Source organism: Myotis lucifugus, unplaced genomic scaffold (genome assembly GCF_000147115.1).
Source record: "Myotis lucifugus unplaced genomic scaffold, Myoluc2.0 scaffold_21, whole genome shotgun sequence".
NCBI lineage: Eukaryota > Metazoa > Chordata > Mammalia > Chiroptera > Vespertilionidae > Myotis > Myotis lucifugus.
Genome location: NW_005871069.1, coordinates 10,517,533 through 10,543,405, shown reverse-complemented (window position 1 = coordinate 10,543,405; position 25,873 = coordinate 10,517,533). Strand labels below are relative to the sequence as shown.

At 40.0% G+C, this 25,873-nt stretch overlaps 1 pseudogene; it reads left to right on the top strand.

Moving 5' to 3' along the window:
- Positions 1 to 651: 651 nt before the first annotated feature.
- LOC102442433 overlaps positions 652 to 25,873 on the top strand; it is a 51,452-nt pseudogene continuing 26,230 nt past the window's right edge.

The following is a 25,873-nucleotide window of genomic DNA, read 5'->3' as shown; positions in this document are numbered from 1 at the left end:
TATGAACATCCCTGGGACAATCAGATTGCTCTGGCATACCACTTGTTACCAGGTTCCGTGCCAATGTGTGCCTGCCTTTGAATCTAGCTCAGCTTGTGCTGTCAATACTAGAGATGGCTCCATATCCAACTGGTGGGCTTAACAATGTTGACATTCCAATTGCCTCTCTGAAACAGCCCAGTCCATATGCACTACATTTTCCAGAGAGCTGGGGATAAGATACTCAAATGTAGCCAGCAGGCAATAATACCTAGAATACCTTTCATGTACTCAAGGAATGACATTGCCTTTCTGACATGTTTGCCCACATTTTTTTAAAGGGAGAGGAAAAAATAACCTCATGATATTAATATTGTTCTTTTCTAGGCCAAGTAATCTCCTGTTGGCAGCTCCAAGGTAGCTGCAATTGTGAGTGTCTAAAGGGAGACAAGCTCTCCCAGACAGAACATTTAGCTACAATGACAAGAAACACACACACAGAAGAAGGAGCATGACTCCAGGTGGGCACTATTTATTAACTCTATTCTCTTTGCTGAAAAAAACTCCAGCAGCTTTATACTGGTGAGTCTTTGTCTCTTTAATCATATATAAACCTGGCCACAGCATCCCAATTCTCAAAACCCAGGGTATTTTCTCCCTGGCCATGTAACCATGAAGGGTAATTTTAGAAAATTCTGAAATGATCTCAGCAATGGCAATGTGATATGCAGTATTCATCTAAAATTCTCTACCCATCTGTTTCCTTCTAGAGCAACATGGGAAAGAAAAAAACAAAAACAAGAAAAACAATAAGGTTGTTACAAATGAACCTGGGAAGAAGAAAAGGACAGAGATAGGGAATGAAAAAGTACAAAGGAAACAGATGAAAATGAAACTTGGAGAACTCTGCCTGGACAAGGCTGGCAAAGGGAAAGCAGTCTTCCTCAAACACCAGAGTTCACTTCTTGTCACAAGGATGTACTGGCACCTTCTCTGTGCCAGGCTCCAGGTGCTAGGAGCAGCAGCCCTGACTGGTAAGCACACAGTAGAGGCATGTTTACAGACAGCCATGGTAACCACGAAGAAAACCCATGGATGCTGTGAAGGTATTTAACTGGGAGACCCCACTTACATTGGCAGACGTGGAAGGCCAACCAGAGTTGGTGAAATTTGCTCTTGAGAAACACTGGGAGCCTGTAGAAGTGGCTGAAAAGAGGCAACACTTGTGGGCATGCTCAGCTTCAGGGCCTGACCCCAAAGGCAGCAGGAAGAGAAAGGGGAGCTAGCACCATTCCCGTGGAATGATGGAGTGAGAGATCCTGGTGAGCAGCTACCCAGCGGCGCTGCCCCAGAGCTCTGGCTGCTTCTGCTTGCAGGGTGCTGGTTCACACCGCCTCTTCCTTAAGTCTGCAATGAAGTCAAAGAAAACTGTCTTGTTTTAGAATTCATATTACTCTCTCTTTCAATCATGTCACTTTGATAGCATTTTCACCACTCTTTATCCACATGAAGCACTCCTCCCATGACATGGAATTAAATGCTTCCCCAGAACCAGATTGGAAAGGGGGCTCTGCAGTAGGTATTTTCCACAATGAAATGAGAAAAGATTTCAATGTGTACAAACAGGGTGAATTTATGTTAGGCCATCTTTAAAAAGAAAGAAAGAAAAGGTTTCTGGGGCTAGGAGAAAACTCTTTCTCTTCACGTTAGAAGTTCCTTATGAGGATTTACCTCACAGAAACCTCTAAGAGTACTACATTAGTTAGCTGCAAACTTAATTAATATTACATAAACTTTGTGTAAAAGGCCTCATACTGTCCCTCAAATCTGGAATCATTTTACCTCATTCAGCATGGCCACAACTTCCAGATGCTGGGAGCCTGGGCGGAGCTGAGAGGCACAGCACAAGAACGGTTTCATTCATTCAGGCACATCTGCATCCTGCCATAAACATTCCATGTGCAGTTCCGAATGATGTATCTTAACACCAAATGAAATTGAAAACATTTTTATGGTGTGTGTGTGTATGTCCACAATACATTTCTTCAGAGTGTGCTGTGTTTTTATCTGTCAATATATTAAACTCTTCTTCTAGGGCAGTGGTTCTCAACCTTCCTAATGCCTCGATCCTTTAATACAGTTCCTCATGTTGTGGTGACCCCCAACCATAAAATTATTTTCGTTGCTACTTCATAACTGTAATGTTGTTACTGTTATGAATCGTAATGTAAATATCTGATATGCAGGATGTATTTTCATTGTTACAAATTGAACATAATTAAAGCATAGTGATTAATCACAAAAACAATATGCAATTACATATGTGTTTTCTGATGGTCTTAGGCGACCCCTGTGAGTCATTCGACCCCCAAAGGGGTCGTGACCCACAGGTTGAGAACCGCTGTTCTAGGGCTTACTTATGCATCAGAGGTTCATTTTTTGTGACAATGAAAAAAACAAAGCTTTCAAAAATATCCATGTAAATGCGAGCTATTAAAGCAGCGGTTCTCAACATGTGGGTTTCGACCCCTTTGGCGGTCGAATGACCCTTTCACAGGGGTCGCCTAAGACCATCCTGCATATCAGATATTTACATTACGATTCATAACAGTAACAACATTACAGTTATGAAGTAGCAACGAAAATAATTTTATGGTTGGGTCACAACATGAGGAACTGTATTTAAAGGACCAGAAGGTTGAGAACCACTGTATTAAGGGCTGCCACCACTGAGTTGGAGTTTGGTTGTTCTTGATACTGAATCTGTTCAAAAGCAGTAGAAGAAGTGTGCAGGTTAAAATCATATATAATGTAGAAATTACGCCTCATTTTTCTAGGGATGAAAGGTCTCACGTGCACCTGAAGCTCTGCTCTGGGTTATTCTGTCCTGGCCACAAAGCTTTGGCCACTTTGTTGCAAAAGAATTTCTAGCTAAGCTTTATAATCTACTTATAGAGATCAAGCAAAGGCACTGTCCTTCATGTTTCCTTTTTAATCATGAGAGGAAAATGATTGTGTTTTTGTTTTGTGGGTTTCAAGGGGGCATTAAATGTTTGGTCATGCTCTCAGAAGCCTCATTTTCCTCCTGATTCTGCTGCTCTTAAGAAGAGTTTGGCAGGGATTTTCAAAGCTGTTCCGTTCTTTTGTCTCACTTCCCTGGAGCTTTGCAAAATGGTAACAGTGCCCAGGGCTCCATGCCTCTGACATGAGGCCCACCTCCTCCTATTGAGAGCTCACATTTCACCCCTCCTTTGGAACAGCAACCATGGCATTGTGAGGCAGTTTTAAATTTGTTTTTATCACAGCACTAAAAGCAAGAAAATAAAAGAAATGGAACTAATTCCATAGTATACACAGTTCTGTTTCTCAGTGACTTTCACCTAAGGAGTATGGGTGGATATGTTCTATCAAAGTTCCAGGAACGCCTGTGACGATGGTGCAGTGAGCTATAGTAGGTAGCATTACTCCTCTTTTGGGGGACCACTTGCTATACAAATTTTGCATCGTGACTCAACTCGCATACTACTGTTGCTGGAGAGATCTTAGAGACTTCTTTTCGAGGCTTCCTAATGTTATATGTGGAAACACTGAGGCCCAGAGATGCTCATTGTTCAAGTACATACAGCCAATTGGTGGCAGGGGTATGGGGAGAACTCAGGTGTCCTGGTTTCTTGTACAGGGCTGCTGGGTTAGACCATACCTCTGCATGATTTTATGGGTTTATTAAAGATATTCTATTGCACCTATTTACTTATTATATAAAAACAAGCCAGCTATTTGAATAGGTGAGAAGACAAATCATGAGAGGAGAAGCCTGGATATCATGAAGATGTTAGTTCTCCTCAATTAATTTTCAAGCTGAACACATTAGATTCAGTAGATTGGGGATGGAAAATAGTGTGTTTAAATTATTCTGAAGTTCATATGAAAGAATAACTAGGCAAGAATTGTTTTTAAATTTTGGGGGAAAGCTAGTCATTGTAATTTTCACTACCACAATAATTAAGACAGTGTACTACTACATAGTAAGCAAATTCAGTGATAAAAAAAAACAATTAATACCCTTGAAGCAGATCCTAATGCATGTATGAATTAGGTGTATTTCAAAAACATTTCAATTTGATGGGTAAATAAAATATTACTCAGTGAATAATGTTGGTACAATAGGCCATCTGTTTAGCAAAACAATATAGTTAGATCTATATTACACTTGCACAAAGGCAAATTCCAGATGACTGAAACATTTAAATTTCAAAAGTACCAAAACAAATAAACCTATAAGAAAAAGAATGCACACAAAGAACTTAAAGCTTTTTTATTTTACAAAATTCTAAACAAAACTAAAAAGAACATCAGAGACTAAAAAAATTGTTTGATTGTATATATGTATGCATATATACATATATATACATATATATAGCAATACAAGAATTCTTCTCATCCATACATATGTATATACAAAAGAGAAAAATTCTTAATATATAAAAGTCTTACAAATATATATATACATATATATATATATACACACTAGAGGCCCAGTGTACAAAAATTTGTGCACTCGGGGGTGAGGGGTCCCTCAGCCCGGCCTGTGCCCTTGCGCAGTCTGGGACCCTCAGGGGATGAACCCCTGCTGGCTTAGGCCTGCTCCCCGGGGGATTGGGCCTAAGATGGCAATCAGACATCCCTCTGGCAGCCCGGGAGCCCTCGGGGGATGTCCACTTGCCAGCAGGGAGCAGGCCTAAGCTGCAGTCGGATATCCTTAGTGCTGCTGAGGAGGCAAGAGAGGCTCCCACCACCACCGCTGTACTGGCAGCCGTCAGCCTGGCTTGTGGCTGAGCAGAGCTCCCCCATGTGGGAGCGCACTGACCACCAGAGGGCATCTCCTGCATTGAGCGTCTGCCCCCTGGTGGTCAGCGTGTGTCATAGTGACCAGTCATTCCCAGTCTTTCTGCTGTTAGGGTCAGTTTGCATATTACCCTTTTACTATATAGGATAGAGGCCTGGTGCACAGGTGGGGGGCCAGCTGGTTTGCCCTGAAGGGTGTCCCGGATCAGGTTGGGGGTCCCACTGGGGTGCCTGGCCAGCCTGGGTGAGGGGCTGAGGGCTGTTTTCAGGCTGGCCAGTGACTGAAGCTCCCAGCCTCTCCTTTTTTTCTTTTTTTTTATTCTGGGATTTATTTACCTTCTATAATTGAAACATTGTTGCCCTCACTGGCGCTCCCAGCTCTGAGGCCACGGCCGGCTGAAAGCAGGTATCTGGGGTTTGTTTAGCTTCTATAATTGAAACATTGTTGCTTTGGGGCTCAGAGCCTGGCCGCGGCAGGCCGGGAACCTTGGCTTCCTCCATCACTGGAGCAAGCAAGCCTCATGTTCGCTTCAGCTGTGTGGCTGCCGGCCGCCATCTTTGCTGGTAGTTAATTTGCATATCGCCCTTATTAGCCAATGGGAAGCGTAGCAGAGGTATGGTTAATTACCCTTTTGTCTTTTATTAGATAGGATAAGGCTAATAAGCAAAGTGTCCCCACGGGAGTTCGACCTGGAGACCAGAAGTTCTATCACTCACTATGATGTGCGCTGACCACCAGGGGGCGGCACAGAATGAAGGAAGGCCCCAGCCCGCAGCCAACAGCCACTAGGGACCCTACCCATGCACAAATTTCGTGCACTGGACCTCTACTAGATTAATAAAAGACAATCATACCAACAGAAAAATAGGCAAAAGATTTGAACAGGCAAAATTACAAAAGAAGAAATGTAAATGGGATAGATAGACACTGCATCCATCAAAATCTAAGAGGATACTTGAACATGGTACAGAGAACAACTACAATTTTTGGAAATCAAACATATAATTGTCAAACTAAAACAATAAAAGGGTTAGAAGACAATGTCAAAGAAAGATTATAGAGTGAAAAGAAAGAAAAAAGGAAAAAAAAGAGAAATGTTTTAAAACAAAAGAGGAGAAAAACTCAAGCAATATGGTAGATCTAATTTTAACCTAGGAATGTCAACACCAAACAGCAAAAATTTCAGAAGGAGAGAAGCAAAAAGTTGAATGGAAGGAAATTATCAAATAAATCACAGAAGAAAATTTCCTAGAGCAGAAGCAGGCACAAGCCTTGGATGTATCAATTACTAAACAAAAAGATAAAGCAAACGTAAAACTTCTGGGGGCAGTGGAAATATCTACAAAAGAACTGGCATAATACTTCTCATCAGCCATACTGTATACTGGAAGATAGTGGAGCTATGCTGGCAGAGTTCTCATAGATTATTTTCAACCTAAATGTTATAGCTAGCCAAATTATCAATCAAGTATAGTGACTTTTAAATAATCAAGGACACAGAACTCTTACTTTCCAGTTACCCTCTCTGAAAAACTTATTTGTCATTGTTCTACCAGCAAAGATTTAAATGGAATAGAAGAAAGGGGAAGACATGTGGACCAAACCAAAAATACAATATAATAAAATGTCAAGATGACAGCTAAGCCACAGTACTAACCCTGAAAGTTCAATTTGAAACTGGAAGTTGTAAATGCCCCCCCAAAAGATCTTCAATTTAAAAAAAACAAAACACATTTACTTCAATAACACTGTAACTGTTAACAATTGGGTAAAGACATCATAACATGATTAAAATCTCAGTCTCCAAAATCAAACTGGTTGGCTCAAATTATAAACTATGGGTGACCTTAGGCAGTTACTTAACTTCTCTTTGACTCAATATTTTGTTTGAAAAATTGGTATAAAAATAATGTCTACTTCATAGGGTCATTGTAGGTATTAAGTGGAATAATGCATGCAAAACATTTAATGCCTAGCCCTCAGTAACTTTTCTAAATAAATTTATTTTTATTATTATAATTTTCATATCTACAAGAAAAAAAGAGAGGCAATTAGATATTTTGGAAAAGACAAAACAAAGTTGTAAAAAAAATCATGTCAAATTAAAGCAAATTAAACTGCAGCATGATTTTAGCAAGTAAAAAAATATGAGGTGGAAACAGAATTCATTTGACTTTGAAGATTGGATATTTTTCCTTTTAGTACTATGGGTTTGGTGATTTAGAATTATTTTTCCTTCTCCACAAGTCTAATCAAACTACTTGGTTCTCCACTGAGTAATATTTACATAATCATAATTTCAAGTACCATTTAATGGTATTTGATTTTAAGAAACTATCCAAAGCACAGAAGACTTAATTATAGTTACAGATCAGAGAGATCAGCATATAAATGTAATAAACCTTGATCATGTAAAGTAATGACTTAAACTGGGAGATGAGGGGCCAAAGACTAGGGGAAGGAAGTGTCTGTGGTGGACATTTTCTCTTCTTACATAAAGAGGATACAAAACAATAGTGACAGGGCTACAAAGGTAACCAAAGGAAGACATTTTTTAAAAATAATGTAACTTTTAAGTTCAAAATAAATTAATTAAAATTAAAATAGAGGATAGGAAAGGAGTAATTTTAATGTACTAAATTCTACAACTTCCAAAACCAGCTTATTTCTTGGGAATGGGACACTGAGCAGGAGGTCCTGAGAGCAGACAAAAGGATAATTACATTTTTTATTTTCTGCCTGATGCTATTTAAAATTTTTCTCATGTGTATGAATGATTTATATTAGTCAATAAATCAAAAGGCACTGCTCCAGTCAGTCAATAAATATTTACAGAGTACATACTCTGTGCCAAGCTTTGTCTAAGTTCTGGGAATCGCAAGATAAAGTTCTGGCCCTCAAAAAGCTGACATTCTGCTGAGGAAGATGAACAGTAAACATGGGAACAATTTGATGAATAAGAAAATTTTAGATAGTGATTGCTATGAATAAAATGGAGTTACATGATATATAGTGTCAATAAGGGGGCATGAGAAACCTGCTTTATCTCCTGTAATCAGAGGTCTCTGGGAGGAGATGATTTGAACTGAGATGCAAATGATGAGAGCACCCATGCAAATGTTTAGGGAAGTATAGCATTCAAAGGCTTGAAACTAGAAGGAGCTTGGCTTGTTCTCAAGCTAGGAAGAAGGCCAGCTGGTTAGAATAAAGTGGGTAAAGGAGAGATAATAGAAGTTGAGTTCAGAGAATGAGGCCAGATCTTACTGGGCCCTTTAGGCCACAATTAGCAAGTTGATTTTGTTCAAATGTAATGCAAAGTAATTAAAAAGTTTTAAGTAGGAATATAAAATACTCTGATATTCACTTTAATAAGTTGACTCTCACTTTAATTCGTGTGTCATTTGAACCAGGCATTTTGATGCTGTGTGCTGTGATGCTAACCACAGTGTGATGTCTTTACCCAATTAGTAATAAAATAAATTGTAACCAAGGAAACTAAAGGTAGGATGGGGAGCTAGGAGGTGCTATTGTGACTTGGACCAGGGTGATACCAATGGACACAGTAAAATAGTCAAATTCAGAATATTTGCAGGTGGAGTGCAAGGATGGTTGGATGGATGGATAAATGAATGAATGGATGGATGGATGGATGGATGGATGTGGGATGTGGAAAAAAACAAGAATCTACTGAGACTACTAGATATTTGTCAAGAAAAACTGAATAGTCATGCTCTTTGCTCACAGGTTAGGGTAGAAGTAAGGAGCTAAAATCCATTCTCCTGTGTTAGCTCTGTTAATTTTGAAATTCTTATTAGACATTTAAGTGTAAACATGAGATAGGCAGCAGGATACACAGTCTGGAGTTCAGGAGAAAAGCCCTAGGTAGAGATAGAATTTGGGAGTCATCAGAGGATAGATTGCATTTAAAGCTATGGGATTAGACGAGATCAAGAAGAGGGTGTTAAGTAGAAACAAGAGAGTGAGAGAAATTGATGATGGAGAAAGGAGGGACATATTCAGGAATGAAGTCTTTGTTAAGACAAGAAAGGATGGAGGATTCCATGCACAGTGGAAGGGTTTGCCTTGGATGGGATCAGGGATACTTTTTACATTTCAGCATAATGGAAAGTGTGTGAGTACAGATTCATGTAAGTGGATAGATATGATGGTAGAAAAATGAGGTACATAATTCTTATCTGATTGGGTCTATAAATTGTGAGGTGAAGTTAATCCCAGTGTGAGCTCAAGGGATAAAATACTGTTGGAGATTTAAAGAAGAAGAAGGAGTATGAAATGGTCCTAAAAGGAAAATGGGAAGGTGAACATTCAGGAAACTGTTAAGATTGCTTAGCAATTTTCAGAGATTATTTAAGAATCATGGTACTAATATAAAAGTGATAATAGTTATAAAGTTGTGCGATTTTTCTCCAGATTTTACTCAAGTACAAGCATGGAGTTGATTGACAGCTGTGTTTGACTAGGTCAGGCAAGGAAGAGGGGGAGAGGGTAAGGAACAGATAAGTGCTTGAAAAGGAGAAATTGTGTTTCCAAAGATGGCTGCAATAACCTCATTCCACTTGCTTTTTTGCAGCGTGATCTTGCCAATCACCCACCAAGGGACATAGTCTATTTTCCCTCCATTTGGATCTGGGCCCACCATATATTTTGTTTTGACTAATAGAACGCTGCATAAATAAAGGAGGTCATCCTTTATGAATTGACAGAGAGAGAGAGAGACAGAGAGAAAGAGAGATCCCAGCCATCACCACCAGGACTCCAGTAATGTGAGTGAAGCTGTCTTGGATGCACCAATCTTAGGGGCCATCTGACTATAACCTAATGAGAGACTCCAGCTGATGCCACATGGAGCAGAAGAACCATCTAGCCAAGCCCTGCTAAAATTCCTGGCCCACAGAATTGTGAGCATATAAAATGCTTGTTGTTTTGCACTCTAAGCTTTGGGGTGATTGTTGTGTAACATTAGATAACTGAATCAGGAAGTGCTACCTAGCTTGTTGCCATCACCCACTGAAAGGAAATAAATATTTCAGGGGGATGAGTATAAGTGAAATAATAGATGGTCAATGGAGTTGGACTTTAGGAATTCTGAAGTTGTCATACAACAATAAAAAAAAGATAGTAGTGATGCCAGAGAGTGAAAAATTTAAAATCCCTATTTGAGATATTCTATATAATGAAAGGCTAATATGCAAATTGACCGAACAGCGGAACAACCGGTTGCTATGATGTACACTGACCACCAGGGGGCAGATGCTCAATGCAGGAGCTTCCCCCTGGTGGTCAGTGTGCTCCCACAAGGGCAGTGCTGCTCAGCCAGAAGCCAGGCTCACGGCTGGCAAGCGCAGCGGCAGTGGTGGGAGCCTCTCCTGCCGCTGCAATCACCCCAAAGCTTAGAGTGATTGGGAGCCTCTCCGGCAGTGCTAAGGATGTCCAACTGCTGGCTTAGGCCTGCTCCCACACCCCAGTTTCCTCAGTTGAGTCATTCCCTCATACTGCAGAGGTTATTGTTCTCATGCAGACAGTTGTTATCCAGGCGTTTTTCCTAGAGTAAGACAGTTGACCCACCCTATTGGAAAACACTTTGTCCCATGGTGTGGAGTTTCTGAGGCCCATTAAGAGACTGGGAGAGAATGAATCTTAGGGAGAGATTCAAGATGGAGGCGGTATAGGCAGACGCATCCCAGGTCTTGTCCCAGAGCAAATGGAGTAAGCAGCTGAAACTAATAACACCCACCCCGAATTGACGAAATTACGCAGCTGGTGAGACAGTTTACAGCCGGGAAGGGCAGAGCTCCCTGGAAAGGTAAAAAAACAGGGATCTGGGCAGGAAAGTTTGCCAGACCTCTGAGCCCAGAGAGTCAGAGGGAGACCGCGTGGCACACAGCTGCGTCTTTTGGGACAGGCACAGCCCCTGACTGGGGAAAGGACATCCGAGGGACTGTTGGCGCTGGGGGATTTGAGATCTGGGTTCTATAATTACGGAGGACTGAGCCTAAAAGGGGCAGCCTGAAGAGCTGACCAGACCATGCAGTGCCGGTAAGAGAGGAGCTTACAGAGACTCAGCCTTCCCTGTTTCTGCAGCCGGCATTTGTTTGTTTGTTTTCACTGAACCCTGCTCATAGGATATTTCGGATACAGACACTCAGCTGAGCTGAAGAGAGGGAGAAGGTGTGGACGAGTGGAATCTGGGGAGAGGCTGAGGAGAGAAGGGGGGCCAGGAGAGGAGGCAGCAAATTGAGTGCTGAGTCACCCCTGAGACCGGGACTAGGGCAGACATTTTCTCCAGAGGTTAGGATTCCTCCCTCCAGCCCCCAGGCAAGGAACACAGCCACACCCAGATTCCACCTTAAACGAGATGAAGGATTAAAATAATCTGATTAGTCCCTGGGAGTTAACAGGGTCTGGTTTATAGAGGGACTTTCAGTCCCAGCAACAACACAGAGTGGGGTAACGATTAAAGTACCAGCTCTGGACAGGGGACTTCCCCAAACCAGTTTTAAGTGCAATAGAGAAAATAAACCCTAACTACTGGATAGAGAGGCCGTATAGCCTCAGAGGTCAATCCAGAAACACTGCCACCCAGAGGCTGAGCCACAAACTGACTCTTAGGTAAATACAAGTTAAGGCAGTCTGGGAAACAAATATGGCCAGCTTTAAAATCAGGACTGTGGTTTACAATATGGAGGAACAGTGTATCGCAGGGAAATTCAACATTCTCCTGAATACCTAGCAGGACTAAGGCGAGCCAGACTGAAGAGTAGAAGAACCAAAGGACCTTCACTACTGAAAATTTTTATTTATTTTTTTTATTCTTTTTTCAGCTTTTAACTAAGAAACCAATTTTTTTTCTTTTTCCATCACCTGATTTTACCCTTTTAATCACTGCATTTTTATTTTTAACCAGTATTATTACTGCTACCATTTTACCATTTTTTAAAGTGTCATTTTATTTTCTCTTTATTTTATTTTGGGATTAGTGTTCTACATTCTATTTTCATCGTTCCTTTAGCATTATTTTTCTCTACCTCAATTTTACCTTTATGCTAAAACCCTCTTCCTCACTTTTCCCCTTTTGTTGTCCTGTTTCTCTTACCCCATTCCTGCTTTAGATTCTCCCTACTCCTTCTTTTTACCCCCTGTCAAAATTTCACCCTACTTATATATACTATTTCTAATCCCCTGCTCTAAATCCTCATACACCTATCCCTTATCTTTCTTCACTATCCAATTTTTTTTTCTTTTCTCTTTCTATTGTTTTGTTGTTGTTTGCTTAACTGTTGAGTATATTGGGTGTCTTTTTTAGCATTTTTTGTTAGGTTGTTTTGCTTTTTCTTTTTATTTTTCTGCTGGTCCCCCCCACCCCCAGTTATTTTTGCGCTTCTGTTTTCCCTTGCCTCGTTTGATATTATTGGTTGTTTGTAGTTTGCATTCATCTCCAGGGATCTGTTGCTGGAATTTGTTTGGATTAGTGGCGGTTCTATCAGAGTTTTCTCCTCATATAAATAGTCTCTTCCCCTCATCTACTTCATTCTCTATTTTTGCTCTTACTTTTTTTCCCCTCCTTTTTCCCAATTTCATTTTTGCACTCCTTTTTTTTTCTTTTTCCTTTTTTCTCTTTTTCTCTTCTTTCTTCCTTATCCCCTAAATCTCTTAGCTCAGGTGGTCACCTTTATTTGGGGTTCTTAATATCATGAATACATTTGTGTTCACTGCCTGGTACGTTGTGCCTTGTTGTGTTCTTTTTTGTGCCTTTAAATCAACGCAGCAGATCCAAGCAACAGCAGCCTCCTGATCACCACACCCTCTGTCTGAGGAACAGCAGCTGTATGTGAAGCCTCACCCCACCAGCCAGAAGAGCCACCACAGCTGTGAACAGCACCCACCAGAGGAGGTGCTGCCAACTGAGGAGCAGCTGCTACCACAACCGCCCGAGGAGAAACCACAGCCCGAGAAGCCACTGCCACCCAGGGAGCAGCCACTGAATGACTCAAAATCTAGATATGTCGGTGAGATCAAACATGGGTAGACAAAGAAACCCCCAAAGGAAAGAAAATGAGAACTCGCCAGAAAAGCAGCTAAGTGAGACAGAGGCATGCAACATGACAGAAAAAGAATTCAGATTAAGGGTCCTAGAGTGCCAGATGCTGAAAAAATCAACAACATATGCAAGAAGCAAGAAGAAACAGATGAAAAAATCAACTACTTATGCAAGAAGCAAGAAGAAATGAAGAGCGATATAGCTGCAATAAAAAAAAAACCATTAAAAGTTTAAACAGTAGACTAGGAGAAGCAGAGGACCGAATTAGTGAATTAGAAGACAAGGAAGCAAAACACACCCAAACTGAACTGCAATTGGAGAAAAAAATTAAAAGACAGGAGGAGAGCCTAAGGGAGCTTTGGGACAACATGAAACGAAACAACATACGAATAATAGGGTGCCAGAACAACAGAAAGAGGAACAAGGATTAGAAAACATATTGAAAGAAATAATATCAGAAAACTTCCCTGAGGTGGGGAAGAAAAAAGTCACACAAGCCCAAAGAGTCCCAAACAAGGTGAACCTGAAAAGACCCACACCAAGACACATCATAATTACCATGGCAAATGTTCAGGACAAAGAGAGAATCCTACAGGCTGCAAGAGAGAGATGGAAAGTTACATACGAGGGATCTCCCATTAGATTATCAAATGATTTCTCAACAAAAGCACATCAGACCAGAAAAGAATGGACGGAAATTTACAAGGTGATGCAAAGCAAAGGACTGAATCCAAGAATACTCTATCCAGCAAGGCTATCATTCAAAATTGAAGGGGAAATAAGAAGCTTCACAGACAAAAAAAGGCTAAGGGAGTTTATCACCACCAAACCAGCAATGCAAGAAATGCTAAAGGGACTCGTGTAAAAAGAAGAAATAAAAAGCTCAGAAAGAAAACAGCAACACAAAAAGAGAAATGGCTACAAAAAAGTACCTTTCAATAATAACTTTAAATGTAAATGGACTAAATGCTCCAACCAAAAGACATCGAGTGGCTGAATGGATAAAAAAAACATGTCCCATATATTTGCTGTCTACAAGAGACCCACCTCAGAACAAGGGACTCACACAGACTGAAAGTGAAGGGATGGGAAAATATCTTTCAGGCAAATGGAAAGGAAAAAAAAGCTGGGGTAGCAATACTTATATAAGACAAAATAAACCTCAAAGTGAAGGCCATAACAAGAGATAAGGAAGGCCACTTCATAATACTAACGGGATCGATACAACAAGAAGATATAACCCTGATAAACATATATGTACCCAATGCAAGAGCACCAAAATACATAAAAAAAAAATCCTGGAAGATATCAAAGGAGAGATCTATAACAATACAATCATAGTAGGGGACTTTAATACACCACTGACATCACTGGATAAATCCTCTAGACACACAATCAGCAAAGAAACAGCAATCCTAAATGACTCAATAGATAAGATGGACTTAATTGACATCTTCAGAACACTTCACCCCAAAGCCACGGAATATACGTTCTACTCAAGTGTTCATGGGACAGATTCAAAAATAGACCACATATTGGGTCACAAACAAAGTCTCCCCAATTTCAAGAAGATTGAAATCATAAAAAGCATCTTCTCAGACCACAGTGGCATAATATTAGAAATAAACTACAATAAAAACAACCCAAAATACTCAAACACTTGGAAGCTGAACAGCATGTTATTAAATATTGATTGGGTTACCAATGAGATCAAAGAAGAAATTAAAAACATCCTGGAAACTAATGACAATGAAAACACAACAATCCAAAACCTCTGGGACACAATGAAAGCAGTCCTGAGAGGGAAGTTTATAGCTCTACAGGCCTATCTCAAAAACAAGAAAAAATGGTAGTAAATCATCTAACTCTACATCTCAAAGAATTAGAAAGAGAGCAACAAGAAAACCCCAGAGTGAGCAGAGGGAAGGAGATAATAAAGATCAGAGCAGAAATGAATGACCTAGAGACCAAAAAAACAATACAGAAAATCAATGAAACCAAGAGCTGGTTCTTTGAAAGGATAAACAAGATTGACTAACCTCTAGCCAGGCTCACCAAGAAGCAAAGAGAGAGTACTGAAATAAACAAAATCAGAAATGATAGAGGCGAAATAACAACAGACCCCACAGAAATACAAATCGTTGCTAAAAAATACTATAGACAACTCTACTCCAACAAACTAGATAACCTGGAGGAAATGGATAAATTCCTAGAAAAATATAACATTCCAAAACTCAATCAGGAAGAATCTAAAAATCTCAAGAGGCCAATAACTATGGAAGAAATTGAAGCAGTCATCAAAAAGCTTCCAGCAAACAAAAGCACAGGACCAGATGGCTTCACAGGAGAGTTTTACCAAACATTCAATGAAGTACTAAAACCTATCCTCCTCAGACTACTACAAAAAATCCAAGAGGAGGGAACACTTCCAAGCTCATTCTATGAAGCCAGCATCACCCTAATACCAAAACCAGGTAAAGACAACACAATGAAAGAGAATTACAGGCCAATATCCCTCATGAACATTGATGCCAAAATCCTCAACAAAATCTTAGCAATTCAGATCCAGCAGTACATCAGAAAGATCATACACCATGACCAAGTAGGATTTATCTCAGGAATGCAAGGATGGTACAATATCTGAAAATCAGTAAACGTGATATATCACATAGACAAATTGAAAGAAAAAAACCACATAGTCATATCAATTGATGCAGAAAAAGCATTTGACAAAATCCAACACCCATTTTTGATAAAAACTCTCAGCAAGGTGGGAATAGAAGGATCATACCTCAACATAATAAAAGCCATATATGACAAGCCCACAGCCAACATCATACTCAATGGACAAAAACTAACACCATTTCCCCTAAGAACAAGAACAAGACAGGGATGCCAACTCTCACCACTCCTGTTCAACATAGTCCTGGAAGTATTAGCCATTGCAATTAGACAAGAAGAAGAAATAAAAGGCATCCAAATTGGAAAAGAAGAAGTAAAACTGTCCTTATTTGCAGACGACATGATATTATACATACAAAACCCTAAAGACTCCATCAAAAAGCTACTAGACTTAATACATGAATTTGGCAATGTAGCAGGATACAAAATTAACCCCAAGAAATCTATGGCATTTCTATACACCAATAGTGAACTTTCAGAAAGAGAGACTAAAAAAACAATCCCATTTACCATCGCACCAAAAAAATTAAGATACCTAGGAATAAACTTAACTAAAGAGGTAAAAGACCTCTACTCAGAAAACTACAGGACGTTGAAAAAAGAGATAGAGGAAGACATAAACAGATGGAAGAACATACTGTGTTCATGGATTGGTAGAATCAACATCATTAAAATGTCCATACTACCCAAAGCAATCTATAAATTCAACGCACTTCCCATTAAAATACCAATGGCATATTTCACAGATCTAGAATGAACTCTCCAAAAATTCATCTGGAATAAAAAAAGACCCCGAATAGCTGCAGCGATCCTGAGAAAGAACAAAGTAGGTGGGATCTCAATACCAGATATCAAGCTGTATTACAAAGCCACTGTTCTCAAAACTGCCTGGTACTGGCACAAGAACAGACATATAGATCAATGGAATAGAATAGAGAGCCCAGAAATCGGCCCGAACCAATATGCTCAATTAATATTTGACAAAGGAGGCAAGAATATACAATGGAGTCAAAGATATTCTCTTCAATAAATGGTGTTGGGAAAATTGGACAGATACATGCAAGAAAATGAAACTAGACCACCAACTTACACCATACACAAAAATAAACTCAAAATGGATAAAGGACTTAAATGTACAACGGGAAACCATAAAAATTCTAGAAGAATCCAAAGGCAACAAAATCTCAGAAATATACCGAAGCAATTTCTTCACTGATACAGCTCCTAGGGCAGTTGAAACTAAAGAGAAAATGAGCAAATGGGACTACATCAAAATAAAAAGCTTCTGCACAGCAAAAGAAACCATCAACAAAACAACAAGAAAGCCTACTGCAAATATGTTTATATTTGCCAATGTCATATCTGATAAGGGCCTAATCTCCAAAATTTATAGGGAACTCATACAACTTAACAAAAAGAAGATAAACAATCCAATCAAAAAATGGGCAAAGGATCTAAGTAGACACCTTTCAAAAGATGACATTCAGAAAGCCAAGAGACATATGAAAACTTGCTCAAAGTCGCTAATCATCCGAGAGATGCAAATCAAAACAACAATGAGGTACCATCTCACACCTGTCAGAATGGCTATCATCAACAAATCAACAAATGACAAGTGCTGGAGAGGATGTGGAGAAAAAGGAACACTCGTGCACTGCTGGTGGGAATGCAGACTGGTGCAGCCACTATGGAAGACAGTATGGAGTTTCCTCAAAAAACTAAAAATGGAACTCCCAATTGACCCATTGATCCCACTGCTAGGAATTTATCCCAAGAAACCAGTAACACCAATCAGAAAGGATATATGCACCCATATGTTCATAGCAACACAATTCACCATAGCTAAGATCTGGAAACAGCTTAAGTGCCCATCAGTAGATGAATGGATTAGAAAACTGTGGTACATCTACATGATGGAATACTATGCTGCTGTAAAAAAGAAGGAACTCTTACCATTTGCAATGGCATGGATGGAACTGGAGAGCATTATTCTAAGTGAAATAAGCCAGTCAATGAAGGAAAAATACCACATGATCTCACTCATTCATGGATAATAAAGACCATTATAAACTTATGAACAAAAATAGATACAGAGGCAGAGCTGCCTCAAACTGATTGTCAAACTGCAGCGGGAAGGCCGGGGAGAGTAGGGGTGCAGAAGGGGGGTGGGAGTAAGAGATCCACCAAAGGACTTATATACATGCATATAAGCATAACCAATGGACATAAGACACTGGGGGGTAGGGAAGGCCACGGATTGTCAAGGGCGGGGGGAAAAAGGAGACATATGTAATACCCTTTGTAATACTTTAAGCAATAAAACAATTTAAAAAAAAGAGACTGGGAATAACAATTAGCCTCCAGCAGAAGCAATTGCCCCACCCTGTTGGAGAAACTCTTGCCACACATCAGGATGATTGCCTGAGGGCTACGCAAGACTGAATCCAAACAGTCTTCAGGCTGTCTCTGCAGGCTTTGAGTGTTTGTCTGAGCTGATTAGTCAGAAGCAGCATTTGACACTGTCCTGCACTAGAGATTGAAAATTGTAGCATATCTACCTAATACAGTCACAAACCCAAATATGCAGCCAAAATGAGGAGATAAAGAAACAATCTCCAAATGAAAGAACAAGAGAATTCTCCAGAAGAAGAGATAAATGAAATGGAGATAAGAAATTTATCAGACATAGAGTTCAAAATAATGATGGTAAAGATGCTCAACAGCATGAGAAAAGATATAGTAACTATGAAAACAGAAATTTAAAAAATGACATAGCACAAATAAAGAACACATTGGAAGGAATACAGAGCAAATTAGGGAAAACTAAGGATCAAATCAGTGAATTAGAATACAGGGTTGAAAAAAGTCACTCAATCAGAGAATCAAAAAGAAAAAACAATTAAAAATCAGTACAGCTTAAGGGAGCTGTGGGACAATGTGAAACATAACAATATTAGAATAGCAGGATTAGAATAGCAGGTGTGTGAGACGAGGCAGAAAGAGAGAAAGGGATAGAGAATGTGTTTGAAGAAACAATGGCAGAAAACTTCCATAACCTGATAAAGGAAAAGGTCACACAAGCTCAGGAGGCACAGAGAACTCTAAGCAAGAACCCAAACAAACCCATACCCAGACACATCATAATTAAAATGCCAAAAATTAAAGACAAAGAGAGAAACTTAAAGGCAGCAAGAGAAAAGAAAACTGTTACCTACAAAGGAGCTCCCAAAGGCTGACACCTGATTTCTCATCAGAAACTCTACAGGCCAAAAGGGAATGGCATGAAATACTCAAGATAATGAAAAGCAAGGATCTGAAACCAAGATTACTATATCCAGAGAAGCTATAGTAAAAAATACATGGTGAAATAAAGAGCTTCCCAGACAAAAAAAAGGCTAAGGAGTTCACCACCACTAAGCCAGCATTACAAAAAATGCTTAGGGAACTGCTATAATGAAAAGAAAAAATAGAGAGAGAAACCTAGGCAGGATGAGAGTGAAGGGATGGAAAAAAATTTCCATGCAAATGGAAAAGAAAAAAAGGCTGTGGTATCAATATTCATATCTGGCAAAACAGACTTCAAAATGAAAGTCATCACAAGTGACAACAAAGGTCACTACATAATGTTAAAGGGATCAAACCAACAAGAGAATATAAACCTGGTAAACATGTGCACCCAACACCAGAGCACCTAAAAATAAAAAGAAATAAAAACATAAAAACTTCTAGAGGACTTTAAGGGAGACATTGACAAGAATACAGCCATAGTAGGAGATTTTAACACCCTGGATAGATATTCCAGACAAAAAATTAACAAGGAAACAGTGACTCTAAATAACACAATGATCAGATGGATTTATTTGACATTTATGGAACATTTCACCTCAATGCTGCAGAATATACATTCTTCTCTAGTACACATGGGTCATTCACAAAGATAGACCACATCTTAGGACACAAAACAAGTCTCTACAAGTTCAAGAAGATTGAAATCATAGCAAATATCTTCTCAGATCACAGTGGAATGAAATTTTAAATCAACTACAGTAAAAACACCCAAAAACATTCAAACACATGGAGGCTAAATAGCATATTATTAAACAATGAATGGGTTACCAACAAGATCAAGAAAGAAATTTTAAAAAAATTCCTGGAAACAAAGAAAAATAAATACACAACAAACCCAAATCTCTGGGACACAGCAAAAGCAGTCCTGAGTGGGAAATTCATAGCACTACAGGCATACTTCCAAAAAAAAAAAGCAAGAAAAATCAGCAATAAACTATTTAACCATACAACTGAAAGAACTAGAAAGAGAACAAGCCAAGAGTAAGTAGAAGAAAGGAAATAATAAAGATTAGAGCAGAAATAAATGACAGAGACTAAAAATCAATACAAAAATAAAATCAATGAAACCAAGGGCTGGTTCTTTGAAAGGATTAACAAAATTGATGAAGCCAAACTCATCAAGAAACAAAGAGAGAGGACCCAAATAATTAAAATCAGAAATGAAAGTGGAGAAGTAACCACTGACATCACAGAAATACAAAGGTTGTAAGAAAATACTATGAACAACTATATGCTAACAAGCTAGACAATGTGGATAAAATGGACAAATTCCTAGAAAAATACAATCTCCCTAAACTGAATCAGGAAGAATCAGAAAACTTGAATAGGCCAATAACAACTGATGAAATAGAAGCAGTAGAAAAAAAAAAAACTACGAGCAAACAAAAGCCCAGGTCTGGATTGGCTTCATAGGGGAGTTTTACCAAGCATTCAAAGGAAAACTAACAGCTATACTCCTCAAACTATTCCCAAAAATCCAAGAAGAAGGAACATTTCCAAGCTCTTTTTATGAGGCCAGCATTATCCTAATTCCAAAACCAGATAAAGACACTACAAAGAAACAGAATTACAGGCCAATATCCTTGATGAACATAGATGCTAAAATCCTCAACAAAATATTAGCAAATCATATAGGAATATATTTTAAAAATCATATACTGTGACCAAGTGGGATTTATTCCAGGAATGGAAGGCTGGTACTATATTCACAAATCAAAAGATGTAATACATCACATAATCAAATTGAAAGCCAAAAATCACATGATCATATTAATAGATGTATAAAAGGCATTCAACAAAATCTAACACTCATCTATACTAATAATAGCCTAGGTGGCATCATGCCCTCACATCGTCACAAGATGGCCATCACAAGATGGCTGTCACAAGATGGCTGTGTGCACAGTGGAGGCAGGGCCCAGCAGCCACTTGGCATGGTGAGGCCTGGGGGTCTTGCAGCTCTGCACAGCGTGGAGGCCAGTCCTGGTGTCTCCACCGCCTTGCACGGAGGAGGCAGGTTGTGGCAGGAGAGGGCAGTTGTGGGCGATCAGGCCGGCAGGGGAGGGCAGTTGTGGATGATCAGGCTTGCAGGGGAGGGCAGTTGGGGGCAATTAGGCCAGCAGGGTAGGGCAGTTGTGGGCCATCAGGCTGGCAGGGGAGGGCAGTTTGGGGCGATCAGGCCAGCAGGGGAACAGTTAGGCATCAATCAAGCCAGCAGGGGAGTGGTAAGGGGGCGATCAGGCTGGCAGGCAGAAGCAGTTAGGGGCAATCAGGCAGGCAGGCAGGAGAGCAGTTAAGAGCCAGCAGTCCTGGATTGTGAGAGGGATGTTCCACTGTTGGTTTAAGCCTGATCCAGATCGGGCCTAAACCAGCAGTCGGACATTCCCCAAGGGGTCCCAGATTGGAGAGGGTGCAGGCCGGGCTGAGGGACACTCCCCCGTGCATGAATTTTGTGCACCAGGCCTCTAGTCTTTTATAAAAACTCTCAGCAAAGTAAGAATAGAGGGAGCATATCTCAAAATAATATATGACAAATTACAGCAAACATCATATTCAATGGGCAAAACCTAAAACCATTTCCCCTAAGAACAGGAAAATGACAGGGATGTCCACTTTCACCACTTGTATTCAAGATAGTACTGGAAGTCCTAGCCACAGTGATCAGACAAGAAGAAATAAAAAGCATCCAAATTGGAAAAGAGGAAGTAAAACTCTCATTATTAACAGATAACATGATATACATAGAAAACCTTAAAGACTCCACCAAAAAACTACTAGATTTAATAAATGAATTTGGTAATGTAGCAGGATATAAAATCAACATCCAAAAATCAATGGCTTTTTTATACACCAATAATGAATTCTCAGAGAGAGAAACTAACCAAATAATTCCATTTACCATTACAACAAAAGAATGAAGATACTTAGGAATAAACTTAACCAAGGAGGTAAAAGACTTGTACTCAGAAAACTATAGGACATTGAAAAAAGAGATAGAAGAAGATATAAACAAGTAGAAGAATATACCATGTTCATGGATTGATATAATCAACATCATTAATATGTCCATACTACCCATGGCAATCTACAAATTCAATGCAATCCCTATTAAAATACCAACAGCATTTTTCACAGATCTAGAACAAATACTCCAAAAATTTATATGTAACCAAAAAAGACCCCGAATAGCTGCAGCAGTCTTGAGAATAAAGAACAAAATTGGAGGAATCACAATACCAGATATCAAGTTATACTGCAAAGCCACTATAATCAAAACAGCCTGGTACTGGCACAAGAACAGACATATACATCAATGGCACAGAACAGAGACCCCAGAAATCAACCCAAGCCATTACACTTGATTTAATTAATATTTAACAAAGGAAGCAAGAGCATACAATGGAGTCAAGACAGTCTCTTCAGTAAATGGTGTTGAGAAAATTGGACAGATACATGCAAAAAAAATGAAACTAGACCACCAACTTACACCATACACAAGAATAAACTCAAAATGGATAAAAGACTTAAATGTAATTTGGGAAATCATAAAAATCCTAGAAGAAATAATTGGCAGCAAAATCTCAGACATCTCTTATAGCAATATGTTTACGTATATATCTCCCACGACAAAGGAAACTAGGAAGAAAATAAACAAATGGGATTATATCAAAATAAAAAGCATCCGCACAGCAAAAGATACCATCAACAAAATGAAAAGAGAACCCACTATATGGGAGAGCATATTTGGTAATGTTACATCTGATAAAGGGTTAATATCCAAAATATATAAGAAACTCATACAACTTAACAGAAAGAAGACAAACAATCCACTTTTTAAAAATGGGCAAAGGACCTAAATAGACACTCCTCCAATGTGGACATACAGATGGCCAAGAGACATATGAAAAAATGCTCAAATGATCATCAGAGAGATGCAAATTAAAATGACAATGAGGTAACACCTCACACCTATCAGAATGGCTACCATCAACAAATCAACAAATGACAAGTGCTGGCAAGGATGCAGAGAAAAGGAAACTGCTGGTGGGAATGCAGACTGGTGCAGCCATTATGGAAAACAGTATGGTCTTTCCTCAAAAAATTTAAAAATGGAACTTCCATTTGACCCAGTGATCCCACTTCTAGGAATATATCCTAAGAAACCTGAGACACCAATCAGAAATAATGCAAGTACCCCTATGTTCATAGCAGTGCAATTTACAATAGCTAAGATCTGGAAACAGCCCAAGTGCCCATCAATAGATGAGTGGATAAAAAAGCTGTGGTACATTCACACCATGGAATACTATGCAGCAGTGAGGAAGAAGGATCTCTTACCCTTTGAGACAGCATGGAGGGACCTGGAGAATTTCATGCTAAGTGAAATAAGTCAGTCAGAGAAAGACAAGTGTCACATGATCTCACTCATATGTGGAATCTAATTAACAAAATAAACTGATGAATGGAGTGGATCCAGAGACATGGAAGCATGGAACAGAGTGTGGAATCTTGGAGGGAAGGTGGGGGAAAATCAACCAAAGACCTTGTATGCATATATGCATAACCCATGGACACAGACAATAGAGTGGTGAAGGCCTGGGGTGGGGGGTGGGGGGAAAAGGGGGACATATGTAATACTTTCAACAATAAAGATTTAGTAATAATAATAATAATTAATTAATAAAGCCAATTCATTAGTAAGTTTAATTCCACCTGCAACCTTAATCCCCCTTTCCCATTTCAGGTAACATATTCCCAGGTTATGGGGATTAGGATGTGGGCCTCCTTGGGGGAGGCCATTATTCTGCCGGACACTCTATCTGAGCCTGGTTCTGAAGTGACAGTGCTAGTCCCAACCTCCCAGCACTGTTGGGAGTATTCCAGGAGACTAATGACTATGCAGGCCAGGGGCTCTGAAAATGCTGCTTGGATCTGCCCTGAGCACCAGCTGAATATTGAGCTCTGCTCCAGGTGCTACCCAGAGTCACCAGGGATGGAAGACGTCACCATTCCCACTGCAGAGCATCTGGCAATGTGACTAGGGCAGTAGGATGTCATCAGGGAAGCTTGTGCCTTGGAGAGCAAAACAGAAATGATTGGAGACTTTAATTGACCCCAAACTGGTTTGGCAGCTGCTCCACAGAAGAGAAAACTCTGGGTCAGCTGGAAGGAGGAGGGAAGGAGGGAAGGAAGGTGGGGTGTGCAAGAGCTTTCCTAGGCCACAGGGACCAGGTGGGCACTGCAGGGGAAAATCACACAGGGTTCCAGGTCCCATCCTTGGTCTAGCTGGAAAGATGGACCAGTGGTTATCAGAGACACTATGGTGTGATGGGCACTTTGATGGAGCAAACCATGGCAAGGTATGAGCACAGGGTGTGGTTTCCAACCAGTGTTTGTTTTTTTGTTTGTTTGGGGTTATTTTATGATTAAATCTTTATTGTTGAAAATAAAAATTTTAAAAAGTATATTACTCTCTGCACCTCAGTTTACTCACCTATAAAATAAGGACGATAATAGTACCTGTCTCACAGTATCATGGGAATTAAACAAAATAATGCTTTTAGAGTGCTTAGAAAAGTTCCAGAAGAGAGAAAACTGAAAATGCTGCCATTGTCACATTGGCAGTAGAGAGGAAGAAAGCAAAGCAGGCGCTGGAGGCACAGCAACAAGGTGGGGTAGCAGGTGATAACATCTGAAGACAGGCTTCAAAGGGGATAGTCTTTGAAGTTGGAAGCAAGAGCAATGATTACTTAGAAGGAGCAAAAGGCAGTGAAAAAGAAATGCTTTTTTCAAGTGCTAAGGTCCATGGTGTCTGAAATCAAAAGTCTCTCCTTGAGGAGACTGCAGAGGAAGCAGTGTCCTCAGGAAGAGCCAGGCTCCATGTAGAGCAGGAAGGCCAAGGGAGCATTCAGGGAACTGGTGAGGATGTATATCTGTTGATGACAGAGTAGGAACCCCAAAGGGTACCATGGAAATGTTTGAACAGATGAAGAGAAATGGAAGAAGGGTTAGGTTTCAGGATGTACAAAGCAGTATGGCAATAAGGGAATATATGATGGGAATTAAGAATTAAGAAAAAATATTCATAACTTCCATGGGGTTGGTCCAGGAGTCTCTCAAGAATAAATGTGGGGCCTGGCCAGTGTTGCTCAGTGGTTGGGCATTGTCCTGTGTGCCAAAGGGGTTACCAGCTCATTCCTGGTCAGGGCTCATGCCCAGGTTCGAGGATCCATCTCCAGTAGAGGGCGTGCAGAAGGTAGCCAATCAATGTTTCCCTCTCAGTGATGTTTCTATCTCTCCCGCTCCATTCCTCTCTCTCTATAAAATCAATAACAACATTGTTTTTTTAAAAAAAAAGAAGAAGAAATGTGGTAAGACCCAGAGCCAGCTTTCCATTCTTGTGGTTCAAAGTGGAGATGGCAGGGGCCTCCCCAGAGCTATTCTGCTAGGCAACTCAACTCCCTATGCAAGTTTCAAAGGGTATGAGGTAGGGGGAATAAAGGGGGTATCCTTCCCAGTTATCACCAGCTAGAATCATGAAGAAGAGCAGCTATCTGTGATCCATTTATGGAAGCCCAAAGGGCATTTATTCTCTTTCAGGAGCGTAGAGTCTAGGCCACCTGACCCTGAGCAATTAAAAGGTACCAGGTGCTTGACATCTCTCCTGCCAAAAAAAAAAGGACCCATTACTAGCCTTTACAGTCTGTTCGGGCTGTTATAACAAAATTACCATAGCTTATAAACAATGTTTATTTGTCACAATTCTGGAGGCTGGGAAGTCCAAGATCAAGGCACCAGAAGATTCAGTGTCTGCTGAAGGCTTGCTTCCTGGTTTGTACATAGTTAGCCACCATCTTCTTATGTCTCACATGGCAAAAGGGGCGAGGAAGCTCTTCAAGTCTCTTTTATATGGGTACTAGAGGCCCAGTGCACAAAATTTGTGCACGGGCGGAGGGGGT